This window comes from Rhinopithecus roxellana, chromosome 1 (genome assembly GCF_007565055.1).
Source record: "Rhinopithecus roxellana isolate Shanxi Qingling chromosome 1, ASM756505v1, whole genome shotgun sequence".
In the NCBI taxonomy this organism is placed as follows: domain Eukaryota; kingdom Metazoa; phylum Chordata; class Mammalia; order Primates; family Cercopithecidae; genus Rhinopithecus; species Rhinopithecus roxellana.
In genome coordinates, this window is record NC_044549.1 from 179,020,146 (window position 1) to 179,032,711 (window position 12,566).

At 38.3% G+C, this 12,566-nt stretch overlaps 1 protein-coding gene across 2 annotated transcripts in view; it reads left to right on the forward strand.

Annotated features, from left to right (window-relative positions):
• Positions 1-12,566, forward strand: part of ATP2C1 (ATPase secretory pathway Ca2+ transporting 1) — a 158,541-nt gene that overhangs the window by 23,080 nt on the left and 122,895 nt on the right. The window lies entirely within an intron of this gene.

Below are 12,566 nucleotides of genomic sequence, written 5' to 3' on the forward strand. Positions count from 1 at the left end.
TCTGTACTATGTGTAATCATCAAGTAAGGGCAATTAGCATATCCATCACCTCAAAAATTTATCATTTCTTTTTGTTGGGAACATTCCAAATCCTCTCTTCTAGTTTTTTGAAAACATACAGTAAATTGTTGTTAAGTATACTCATCCCACAGTGCTATAAAACACTGGAATTTATTTCTCCTATCTAGCTGTAATTTTGTATCCATTAACCAACCTTTCCCTATTCCTCCTCCCCACTACTTTTACCAGCCTCTAGTAACCACTATTCTACTATTTCCTTCTATGACTTCAACTTTTGAGCTCATATATGGGTGTGAATATGTGTTATTTATCTTTCTGTGCCTGATTTATTTCACTTAACATAATGTCCTCCAGGTTCATCCATGTTGCCATGAATGACAGGACTTAATTCTTATTTATAACTGAATCGTTTTCTATTGTGCATATATACCACATTTTTTCTATCCATTCATTTGTTGATGGAGTTGTAGTTTGATTCCATTACCTTGGCTATTGTGAATAATGCTACAATAAACATGGGAGTGCAGATACCTCTTCAATACACTGATTTGCTTGTCTTTGGATAGGTATCCGGTAGTGCTGGATCACATAGCAGTTCTATTTTTAGTTTTTTGAGGAACCTCCATACTGTTTTCCATAATGGCTGTACTAATTCACAATCACACTAATACTGTATGAGTTTCCTTTTTCCTGTATCCTCACTGGCATTTGTTATTTTTTGTCTTTTTGACAATAGTCATTCTAACAAGTGTGAGGTGATATCTCATCGTGGTTTTGATTTGTATTTCTCTGATGATTAGTGATGTCGAGTGTTTTTTTTTTTTTTTTTTCATGTACTTGTTGGTCATTTGCTTGTCTTCTTTTGAGAAGTCTTTAGATCATTTGCCCATTTTTAAATCAAAATATTTGAGGTTTTTTGGAGTTATTTTTTGAGCTGCTGATTTTTTTGAGTTCCTTGTATATCCTGGATATTTTGTCAGGTAAATAGTTTGCAAATATTTATTTTCATTCTACAGGTTGCCTCTTTGTTGATGATACCCTTTATTGTGTAGAGGCTTTTCGTTTGATATAGTCCCACTTGTCTATTTTTATTTTTGTTCCCTGTACTCTTGAAGTCTTATCCATAAATTTTTTTCCTAGACCAATGTCCAGAAGCATTTTCCCTGTTTTCTTCTAGCAGTTTTAGGGTTTTGTGTCTTACATTTAATTATTTAATCTATATTGGGTTCATTTTTATATATGCTGAGAGTTAGGGGTCTAATTTAATTCTTCTTTAATATGAATATCCAGTTTTCCCAACACCATTTAGTGAAAAGGATGTTCTTTCACTAGTGTATGTTCTTGTCGTCTTTTCGGAAAATTAGTTGGCTGTAAATAGTTGGATTCATTTTTAGGTCCTCTATTCTGTTCTATTTGTCCTTATTTCTGTTTTTATACAATATCACGGTGTTTTGGTCACTAAAACTTTGTAGTATATTTGAAGCCAGACAGAGTGATGCATCCAGGTTTGTTCTTTTTGCTTAGGATTGCTTTGGCTCCTCAGGATCTTTTTTGTTTCCATATGAATTTTAAGACTGTTTTTTCTATTTCTATGAAGAATGTCATTGGTATTTTAATTGGAAATGCATTGAATCTGTAGCTTGAGTAGTATGGTCATTTTAACAATACTAATTCTTTCCATTCATGAGCATAGGATGTCTTTTCATTGTTTTTGTGTCCTCTACTATTTCTTTCATCAGTGTTTTATAGTTTTCATTGTAGAGATCTTTCACCTCCTTGGTTAAATTTACTCCTAGGGATTTTTTGTAGCTAGTATAAATGGAATTGCTTTCTTGATTTCTTTTTGTTGTTGTTTTTATTGGCATACAGAAATGCTACTGATTTTTGTAGGTTGATTTTGTATCCTACAACTTTACTGAATTTGTTTATTAGTTCTAAAAGTACTTTGTGGAGTATTTAGATTTTTCTGTATATAAGATCATGTTTTCTGCAAACAGGGACAATTTGACTTCCTCATTTTGAATTTGAATGCTCTTTATTTATTTCTCTAGCCTAATCTATTTTGTCTGATATAAGTATAGCTACTCCTATATACTTTTGGTTTTCATTTGTGTGGAATACATTCTTCCATTTCTTCACTCACAATCTCTGTCTGTTTTTACAGGTGACAGGAGTTTCTTGTAGGCAGAATAAAGTTGGGTTTTGTTTTTTCTTATTCATTCAGCTAGTCTATATCTTTTAATTGGGAGGATTTAAAATGTTTAAAAGAAACTACCATCAGAGTGAACAGGCAACCTACAGAATGTGAGAAAATTTTTACAATCTATCCATCTGACAAAGGGCTAATATCCAGAATCTACAAAGAACTTAAACAAATTTACAAGAAAAAATCAACCCCATCAAAAAGTGGCCAAAGGATATGAACAGACACTTCTCAAGAGAAGACATTTATGCAGTCAACAGACACATGAAAAAATGCTCATCATCAGAGAAAAAACTGGCCATCAGAGGAATGCAAATCAAAACCACAATGAGATACCATCTCACACCAGTTAGAATGGCAATCATTAAAAAGTCAGGAAACAACAAGTGCTGGAGAGGATGTGGAGAAATAGGAACACTTTTACACTGTTGGTGGGACTGTAAACTAGTTCAACCATTGTGGAAGACAGTTTGGCAATTATTCAAGGATCTAGAACGAGAAATACCATTTGACCCAGCCATCCCATTACTGGGTATATATCCAAAGGATTATAAATCATGCTGCTATAAAGACAAATACACATGTATGTTTATTGCAGCACTATTCACAATAGCAAAGACTTGGAACCAACTCAAATGTCCATCAATGACAGACTGGATTAAGAAAATGTGGCACATATATACCATGGAATACTATGCTGCCATGAAAAAGGATGAGGTCATATCCTTTGTAAGGACAAGGATGAAGCTGGAAACCATCATTCTTTGAGCAAACTATAGCAAGGACAGAAAACCAAACACCACATGTTCTCACTCTTAGGTAGGAACTGAACAATGAGAACACTTGGACACAGAGTGGGGAACATCACACACTGGGGCCTGTTGTGGGGTGGGGGGAGCGGGGATGGATAGCATTAGGAGAACTACCTAATGTAAATGATGAGCTAATGGGTTCAGCAGCACACCAACATGGCACATGTATACATATGTAACAAATCTGCACATTGTGCACATGTACCCTAGAACTTAAAGTATAATAAAAAAAAAACATTTAGAAAACCATAAAATGTTTAGCCCTAAGGTTGCTATTTATAAAACAGAATTTACTTCTGTCGTTTTGTTAATTGTTTTCTGAATGTTTTATGTACCCTTTGTTTCTTCTTGTTTTCTTTGCAGTTTAACGATTTTCTGTAGTGATAATGTTTAGTTCCTTTTTCTTTCTTATTTTTGTATCTGTTCTACCAGTGAATTTTACACTATTGTATGTTTTCTTGATGGTAGTTATGATGTTGTCCTTTAGTTTCCAAATGTGGGACTTTCTAAAGCTTTTTTTGGAGGGGTATGAATGCATTCACTGTTTTTGGTTTCTGGAAAATACTTTATTTCTCCTTCATTTCTGAAAGTTAGCTTTGCTGGGTATAGTATTCTTGGCTGATGATTTCTTTCTTTCAGCACTTTGAATATATTATCCCATTCTCTCCTGGCCTGTAAGGTTTCTGCTGAGAAATATGCTGTTAGTCTGATGGGGATTCCTTTATATGTGACTTAATGCTTATCTCCTGTTGTTTTCAAAATTCCTTCTTCAACTTTTGGCAGTGTAACTATAATGCATTTCAAATAGGACATTTTTGTGTTGAATTTATCTGGAGATGTTTCAGCTTCCAGTACCTGGATGTCTATATCACTCCTAAAATTTGGGAAGTTTTCAGCTATTATTTTATTAAATTACATTTCTTTATTTTGGGACCATTCAACATACACTTTCTAGCTATTTGAAACTATATAAGTATTGTTTATTTCATTCATTGGGTTCTTCAGTTTTAATATTTCTGTTTTTTTTTTCTTTTTCTTTTTCTTTTTTGACAGAGTCTCGCTCTGTTGCCCAGGCTGGAGTGCAGTGGTGCAATCTTGGCTTATTGCTACCTCTGCCTCCTGAGTCCCAGTTCAAGCAATTCTCCTTCCTCAGCCCCCGAGTAGCTGGGATTACAGGCACACACCACCATGCCCAGCTAATTTTTGTATTTTTATTTTTCAGTAGAGACGAGGGTTCTCTATGTTGGCCAGGCTGGTCTTGAACTCCTGATCTTGTGATCCACCTGCCTCAGCCTCCCAAAGTGCTGGGATTACAGGTGTGAGCTACCATGACTGGCCAATATTTGTTTGTTTGTTTGTTTTTTTAATGAAATGTACCTCTCTGTTGAATTTTTCATTCAGATCCTGAATTGTTTTCTTGATTTTATTGTATTGTTTATCTGTGTTTGTTTGCATTTCACTGAGTTTTCTGAAGATAATTATTTTGAATTCCTTTTCAGGCATTTCATGCATTTCCTTTTTTGGTATTCTGCTACTGAAGAACTACCATTGTTTTTTGGTACTGTTATTTTCCTTGTTTTTTTCATGTTTTTTGTTTCTCTATGTTAATATCTGTGCATCTGGTGTAACAGTTGTTTTCTTCCAATTTTATAGAGTATCTTTCATAGAAAAAGGCTTTTTCCTATAGTTGTATTCATAATGTCAGTTGGGTAGAGTGCGTTGGCTTTCGTTCTGGGTGGGTGCAATAGTATATTCTCTGTATAATTTATTTTGCTGTCATTAACATCAGTGGTGTCTGCAAGTTCCTCAGTGACTTAGGTTGCAGTTGTCTGTGGAGGCTGTAGGAAAGCTGTGTTGGATGGGGATGCCAGGTGAGATGATCCTTGGGTCCCTGGGCAGCACATGGGTGCCTGGTGACCTCATCACTGGAATGGGCTGGGTTGCTGGCAGAAGTGATAGTGAACCCTAAGGTGATTTGGTCCTTTAACCCCTATTTGGTATGGTGGTGGCAGCAGGTACCTAGGAGGAGTGCAGAGGTGTTGATGATGGCTGGGAATAGATGTTTGAGGATTACTTATGATATTCATTAAAAGATATACTATAATTATCATTTGGAAAATTACAGAGTTCCCTTTACTCACCTCGAAGGGCCTGGTGCCATTTTTAGGTCGTAAGCCTCCTGTTAAATATTCTAGACTGGGACACTGCTCATTTCAAACACCAATATTTCTAGTAGTTGATGTAGCACTTTTGCAGAAAATAGTTTTGCATTCAGTTGTTTGAATTGGGAGCTGATTGGGTCAGTTCAAGCCCCAAATTTTCACCTCAGCTTATCTGTTGCCACTCATAGAAAGTTTTACCCTTCAAATCCTCATTTTTCTAATTCCCCCAAATATAAGACATTTGGAAATACTAAAAACTTAAAATATGATATAGGCTACAAAAGCATTACCTTTTATAACCAAGGAATAAAAATAAGGTTGTCTGAAGGCATACTGTAAATGCTTCTAATACAATTTTCCACCTGATCTTTTATTGTAGCAATAAATTTTCTAACCTAAAGGATTAACAGTTTGCTTGTGTTGCAAAAACTCTTTCCTGCCAATTTGTAAATACCCTTCTCTGTCATTCATCTCACAAACTATATTGCCAAAATTGTAATTTCCCCCTTTTCATTATCTATTTCAAAAACCATCTCATTGATATGGGTTCTGTATTTCCCATAGTATGCTCAGTGGGAGTAGTGGTCTGTTTGCATGATTGCCCAGGGCTAAACTGCAGGATCCTCATAAAGCCTTGGGGCTGTGTATCTCACTCTCTAATTTATTATCATAATAGCATTTTGTGCCTTTTTTCTCATTTATTTGCACAATAGGAAGCACACTGGAGAGATACGATTTCTGCAGGGGGCCTGGAAGGACATGGGACAAGTTCAGACACAGATGCAAGCTTTGCAGAAAATATCTGACTTCTAGCAGTTATTGGCATAGAAAACTTTTAAGTGCAAAATGTACCATTTTGTAGGTAGAGGAAATGCAACCTTTCCCAAAGCACTCTCACAGCCCAGTGTGCAGCAGGATAAAGAGAGATTGAAAATGTTTCTGATATGAAATTGATACAGCATTTAAATGGAGGGAGGAGGCCTAGGCTATTAATGCAAACACAGCTAAAGGCATGCAGATATGATATAGAATTTGTCCCACAGTTTCAATTTAAAACAAGCAACCCATCAGCAAAGTTTTCAAAGTTGGTGGAAGATATTGGCTGGTGGCAATTTAACTTACCTATTTTAAGACCTCCTTTTCTTCTTTTTCTCCTCCTCCTCCTCCTCCTCCTCCTCCTCCTTCCCGCACTTTCTCTCTCTCTCATCCTGGTTGGAGTGCAGTGGTGTGAACATGGCTCACCACAGTCTTGTCCTCCTGGGCTCAAGCAGTCCTCCCACCTCAACCTCCCAGGTAGCTGGGACGACAGGTGCACACCACCATGCCCAGCTAGTTTTAAAGTTTTTTGTAGAGATGATGTTTCTCCATGTTTTCCATGTTATTTCTATTTCTGTGAGGAAAGTCATTGGCATTTTGATAGAGATTGCATTCAATCGCTAGATTGCTTTAGACATTTAAAAATATTAATTCTTGCATTCAATGAACATAGAGTATCTTTACATTGTTTTGCATCCTCTTCGATTGCTTTCATCAGTGTTTTACAGTTTTTATCATAGAGATGTTTCACTTCTTTGGTTAATTTCTAGGGATTTAATTTTATTTGTGGCTATCATACATGGGATTATTTTTACCTCTTTTTCATATTGTACTCTGTTGACATATAGAAATGCTACTGATTTTTGTATGTTGATTTTGTAGCCTGCAACTTACTGACTTTATTTATCAGTTCTAACAGTTTCTGGTGGAGTCTTTAGGTTGGTTTTTCCAAATATATAGTCATATCATCTGCAAATAAAAATAATTAAACTTCTTCCTTTACAATTTGGATGTTCTTTATTTATTTCTCTTGCCTAATTGCTCTAGCTAGGACTTCCAGTACTATGTTGAATAGTAGTGGTGAAAAAGTGGGCATCCTTTTTATGTTCCAGTCTTACAATAATGACTCGCAGTTTTTCCCCATTCAGGGTGATACTAGCTGTGTGTCTGTCATATACTTTTTTCTTTCTTTTCTTTCTTCTTCTTTTTTTCTTACTCTGTTGCCCAGGCTGGAATGCAGTGGTGGCCTTGGCTCACTACAACCTCTGCCTCCTGGGTTCAAGTGATTCTCTTGCCTCTTTTAATCCTGAATAGCTGAGATTACAGGCATACACCACCCACCTGGCTATTTTTTTTTTTGTATTTTTAGTAGAGACGAGGTTTCACCATGTTTGCCAGGCTGATCTCAAACTCCTGACCTCAAGTGGCCCCAGGAAAGGTCATGAAATGCCATCTAAGAGGTTAGGCCTGGGATTGGGGACTTCAAGAGCCCACTTATTGATCTACCCTACTCTGACTGAGCTGGTATCTAAGGTGCAAGACTAAGTCCTCTTTACTTTCCCCTCTGCTTTTCTCTAGCAGAAGGAGTCTCTCACCATAGCCACCACAGCTGGCAATGTTCTGGGTGTCACTTGAAGACACGTCTCAGAGTCTCACCCAAGGCCCATACCATGATGCAATACCTGGGTATTGCTACTGATTATTTAGTGACCAAGGGCTCTTTAGTCACAGGTGATGAATCCTGCCAGGTGTGGATCCTTCCCTTCAAGGCAGCGGTTTACCTTTTGGCCCATGGTGTGTCTAGACATGTCGTCCATGAGCTAGAGTCTGGCATGGGGGCCTCATGACTGCCCAGTGCCATATCCTACTTGACTGAGCTGGTATGCAAGATGCAAAACAAAGTCTTCTTTGTTCTCCTCTTCATAAGCAGAGTCACTTTTGTTGCTTCAAGCTGTGCTGCCTGGGGTTGGGGGAAGGATGGCATAAGCACTCCCTTAGATTCCCTGGCTGGTGTCTCCCTAGGTCATGTACCATCCCAGCCCAGCACTAGAAGTCGCCTAAGAACTGCAATCCCTGTGTCCTAGACAGCCTTTCAAGTTTACCTAGAACCTCAGAGCACTTTGGCCCATGGTGGTGAGGCTTGCCAAAAAACTCAAGTTCTGACAATTGGGATGGTCCATTCCCCTCTGGCTAGGTCTGGTCCAAATGCTCCCTTCATGCATGTGTGCTGGCTGAACCCAGCATGGCTTTGCTCTCCACTGTGACAAGGCAGCACTGAGTTCAATAGAAAGACTACTAGTGACTGCAGTCTCCCTCTCCCAAGTGTATAGACTCTCTGTGTAGCATGGCTGCTGCTAGGTTACGGGGAAAAGGGGTGGTGCCAGTGATTCAAGACTGTCTCTCCTACTCTCTTCAATGATTCTTTCAACGATATGAATATAAAACCAGGTACTCTGATTGCTCTGATTTTTGGTTCTTGTGATGGTGCCTTCCAGTGTGCAGATAATTGTTAAAATTTGTTGTTCCTGTCGGGAGTTATCAATGGTATAGGCTTCTATTCCACCATCTTGCTCTGCTCCCAAAACACTTCAAATATTAAACACTGAAATAAATGTGAGTTATACATACATTTAAGAAAGATTAATAAAACAAGTAAGGTAATTATTTACCCAATTATTCCAGTTTCAGGTTGTAGGTGGCTGCAGCCTATCTGGCAGCTCAGCACTCAAGGGAGGAATCAACCCTGGACAGGATGCTACTCCATCGCAGGGTACAGACGTACACACATTCACTCACATTGGGACAATTTAGACATGCCAATTAACCTAACATGCACAACTTAGGGATATGAGAGGAAACCAGAATACCTGGAGAAAACCCATGTAGACACAGGGAGAATGTGCAAACTCAATACAACGGCCCCACCAGTAATTGATGTTCTTTTTTCTCATCATTTAATGAAATGATGTTGAAAATGACCTTATTCGAGGACCTAGTGTATAATGCTTTTTGTCAGGCATTAATATGCATGCCATCAAAATCAAAAGCACAGGCTCAGCTAAAATTTCTCAAATGCATGGAAACAACCACCTCAACACTGTTATCTTTTAATTTCAAATGGTTACCTGGGCTCAAATTCTGGGTGTGCAATTTTATCTGCTCTGGGCAGTGCTCAATATCAAGCATTTCTTACAACAATTAGGACTTATTCCCATTCAGATAATGTTGTCCTAGTTAACCCCTTTGTGGTTTTTGGAGATGTAGGTTCATATTTTTAAACTTTTTTTTTTTTTGAGACAGGTTCTTGCTCTGTCCCCCAGACTTGAGTGCAGTGGCATGATTATGGCTCACTGCAGCTTCGACCTCCTGGGCTCAAGCAATCTTCCCACCCCAGTTGCCCAAGTATCAGGGACCACCAGTGTGTGCCACTGCACCCAGCTAATGTTTTATTTTCTGTAAAGGCAGGGTCTCACTATGTGGTCCAGCCTGGTCTTGAACTCCTGGGCTCATGCAATTTTCCTGACTCAGCCTCCCAAAATGTTGGGATTACAGGTGTGAGATGCACCAGACCCTTAAACTTCTTAAAAATCCCGTAAGTCCTCTTTGTTTTACAGGAAAGTAGAAGCTTGGATTTTAGTCTGATCATAGGAAACAAGTAGATTGTTATTCATTCAACAAAAAATATTTATGATAAACATTTTTCAGGCTATCCATTTATTTAATAGGTCTTTATTATATGTTCACTGCTGTCAAGTGTTTTGGGGCCAGAGGTAAATTATCCTAGTTTGGATAAATAAAATGTTCAACTTAAAATAAAACGACAATTTATTTTCTAGCAGCTAGGTGAAATTTCTTAACCATTAACCTCTGATACTTTAAACAACATTAAAACAGCCTTTAAAGAAGACATTAATTAACTAAGGAAAGATTTTAAAATAATCTTTCTAAGTTTTAATTTTTAAATCCCTAAAGAACCACATATTCTTTTACCATCCAGGTTTATAAAAATGCAGCTATCAAATTTGGTATTAAAACCAAGATGCCTCACATCCTTTGTGGAATAAAGCACAGTATAAAGAAAATTAGAACATCATGACCATTCTTCTTCAATCTTTCCCATTTGTAATATTTCCCCCAAGCGGAGAAGCCTGACAAATTTCCCCTTCTTGCTCATGTGACCACTTTTTGCATCAAATGCACTTAATTTTGTAGGTTAAATATTCAGGACAAAAGGGGAGTAGAAAGAATTTTTAGAGCTTTGATTTCTATGGAAGCAATAAGATGAAACTTAGACATAATATATTTCATTGCCATCAGTCTCATTGTAGCTAACACTCCAGGGATTTACTCGTTTCTCCCTATAATAATCTTATACTTCTATAGTGCTTATAATTTGCAACCTGTGTTCACTTACTTTATGAGATTCTTACAACAATCTTTTGAAAGAAGGGTAGTGTGTATGTATGTGTATGAATATATGTACATGTATGTGCATATAGTTATTTGTATGTATACATACATGTATATATGACATGTATGTATATAGTCATCCCTCAGTGTCCACAGGGGATTGGTTCCAGAACCCCGTCAGACACCAGAATTCGCAGATGCTTAAGTTTTTTTATATAAAATGACTCATTGGTCAATTCTTCTTGGTAAAGCTGATCTTGATCTTACCAGTTTCTTTTTTGGCTTAGTAATAGGAACAATGATTTTCATAATTTAGGCGACCAAAAGTAAAATTTCAGTTTAAGTCATTTTAGGAATAAACCATGGAGCTATAAATCTTTTGGAAGAGTTATAGATTCAGTGTTAATGCTAGAGTATTGCAGTCTATTAATACAATAGATAGCTCTGAAAAGTTGCTTTAGAAAAATGTTTCAGCTAAAGTGACCCAATATCAAATTCTCTACAGTTACCCTCTATTTTGTAAATGCATACGTTAATGCCAAAATGTTTATATTGTGTAATTTCCTACCTTAGATGCTTTCATTTTTAATATAATGCTGTTTCAAGGTTGAATATGTAGTGATAACTGTTACAAATTGATTACGAGAGAGCACAATCATTGTACAAATCATAGGCTATGTCATTATGTAGACAAAAATCACTGACAATGCATGACAGAGGTGGATCATAAATAGTAACTCCTAAGACTAGAAATCTACTTGATAGTGATTTTTATGGGTTCATCTTTAAAAGTGACCTCACTGAATAAAAGTTTAATATTTCTTAAAAGAAAGGTAAATCTAAAAACTGTCCAGAATTTTCGATCCTAGTCTAGTACCACTTACTTGGGAACAAATATAGAAACACAGGCAACCCTGTCCGTTAATTTGGCTCTATATCACTGTGTAGACAAAAATCGCTGACCATGCACGCCAGAGGTGGATCATAAATAATTAACTCTTAAGACTAGAAATCTACTTAATGGTGATTTTTATGGGTTCATCTTTAAAAGTGACCTCGCTGATTAAAGGTTCAATATTTCTTAAAAGAAAGGTAAATCTAGAAAGCTGCCCAGAATTTTCTATCCTAGTCTAGTACTACTTACTTGGGAACCAATATAGAAACACAGGCAACCCTGTCCGTTAATTTTGATGTTGAACGTGTGGTTAGAGAGCACACTGGGATATGTTACAGGACCTGAGATAAAAAGCAAATTTGTAAAGTGTCTAAGTGTTGATGGAGAAAAACACATCTAGCATATACATAAATTTTCTTTTTGAGTTCTCTGGAGGGTGATCACCAACTCAGTAGGTGAAGCCCTGCCCTCTAGTGGTTATGGATGTGCGAGGACTTCTATTCAGCACTACGTGTCTGGCTCACCAAGGTTTATTAAAATCAATCGTTCATTAAAAAGCACTTATTAGGGGTCTGGGTAAGATGCCGGGCAAGTGAAATGTTTACGTGTGAAAAGGCATTGCCACTGGACAAAGGTACAGCGGCCGAAGAAGTGCTCGTTCATTGGCTTCGACCGCTGTACGACTGGTTTCTAATTGCTGTTCCAGCCTCTCCCCAGTTCCATACACCGCAAACGAAGGAAAAAGATTAGTTCTCCCTGGAGTTCTCTGAGGCTGAACCTTGCTCTCTCATTACACATGGTAACTAAGCACACCCCTTACGGAATTTTGGGAAGTCGCCCCGCGATGACCGGCTTCCGCAAAAACCAAGCACTCAGTGCAGGGTTTTGCAAGTGAGAGCGCGAGACCTGGGAGGCTGCTCATGGTGCTCCAGTCCCTGGCAGGAGCATGGATACCTCGTCCCTTTCTTCCGCGGGCCTCAACGTCGCCTGCTGAGATTGTGACTGCCACCCCGTCGGGAGCGGCTTCTCCTACAGAATTTGTAGAGAGCGCTTAAACGCCTCAGGGACAGCGGCCATGGCTGTCAGCTTGGGCCGACCCCGCGGCCGCCCCACGGGAATGTGTGGCCAACACGCGGCGTGGGCGAATCTCCGACCCTCGCGTTCAGTGGGTGCACATAAACGGGCGGACACCGTCCCTGGGATAAGGGAGGCGCCGACAAGAACGGGGGGGGCCACCAACCCCGCGC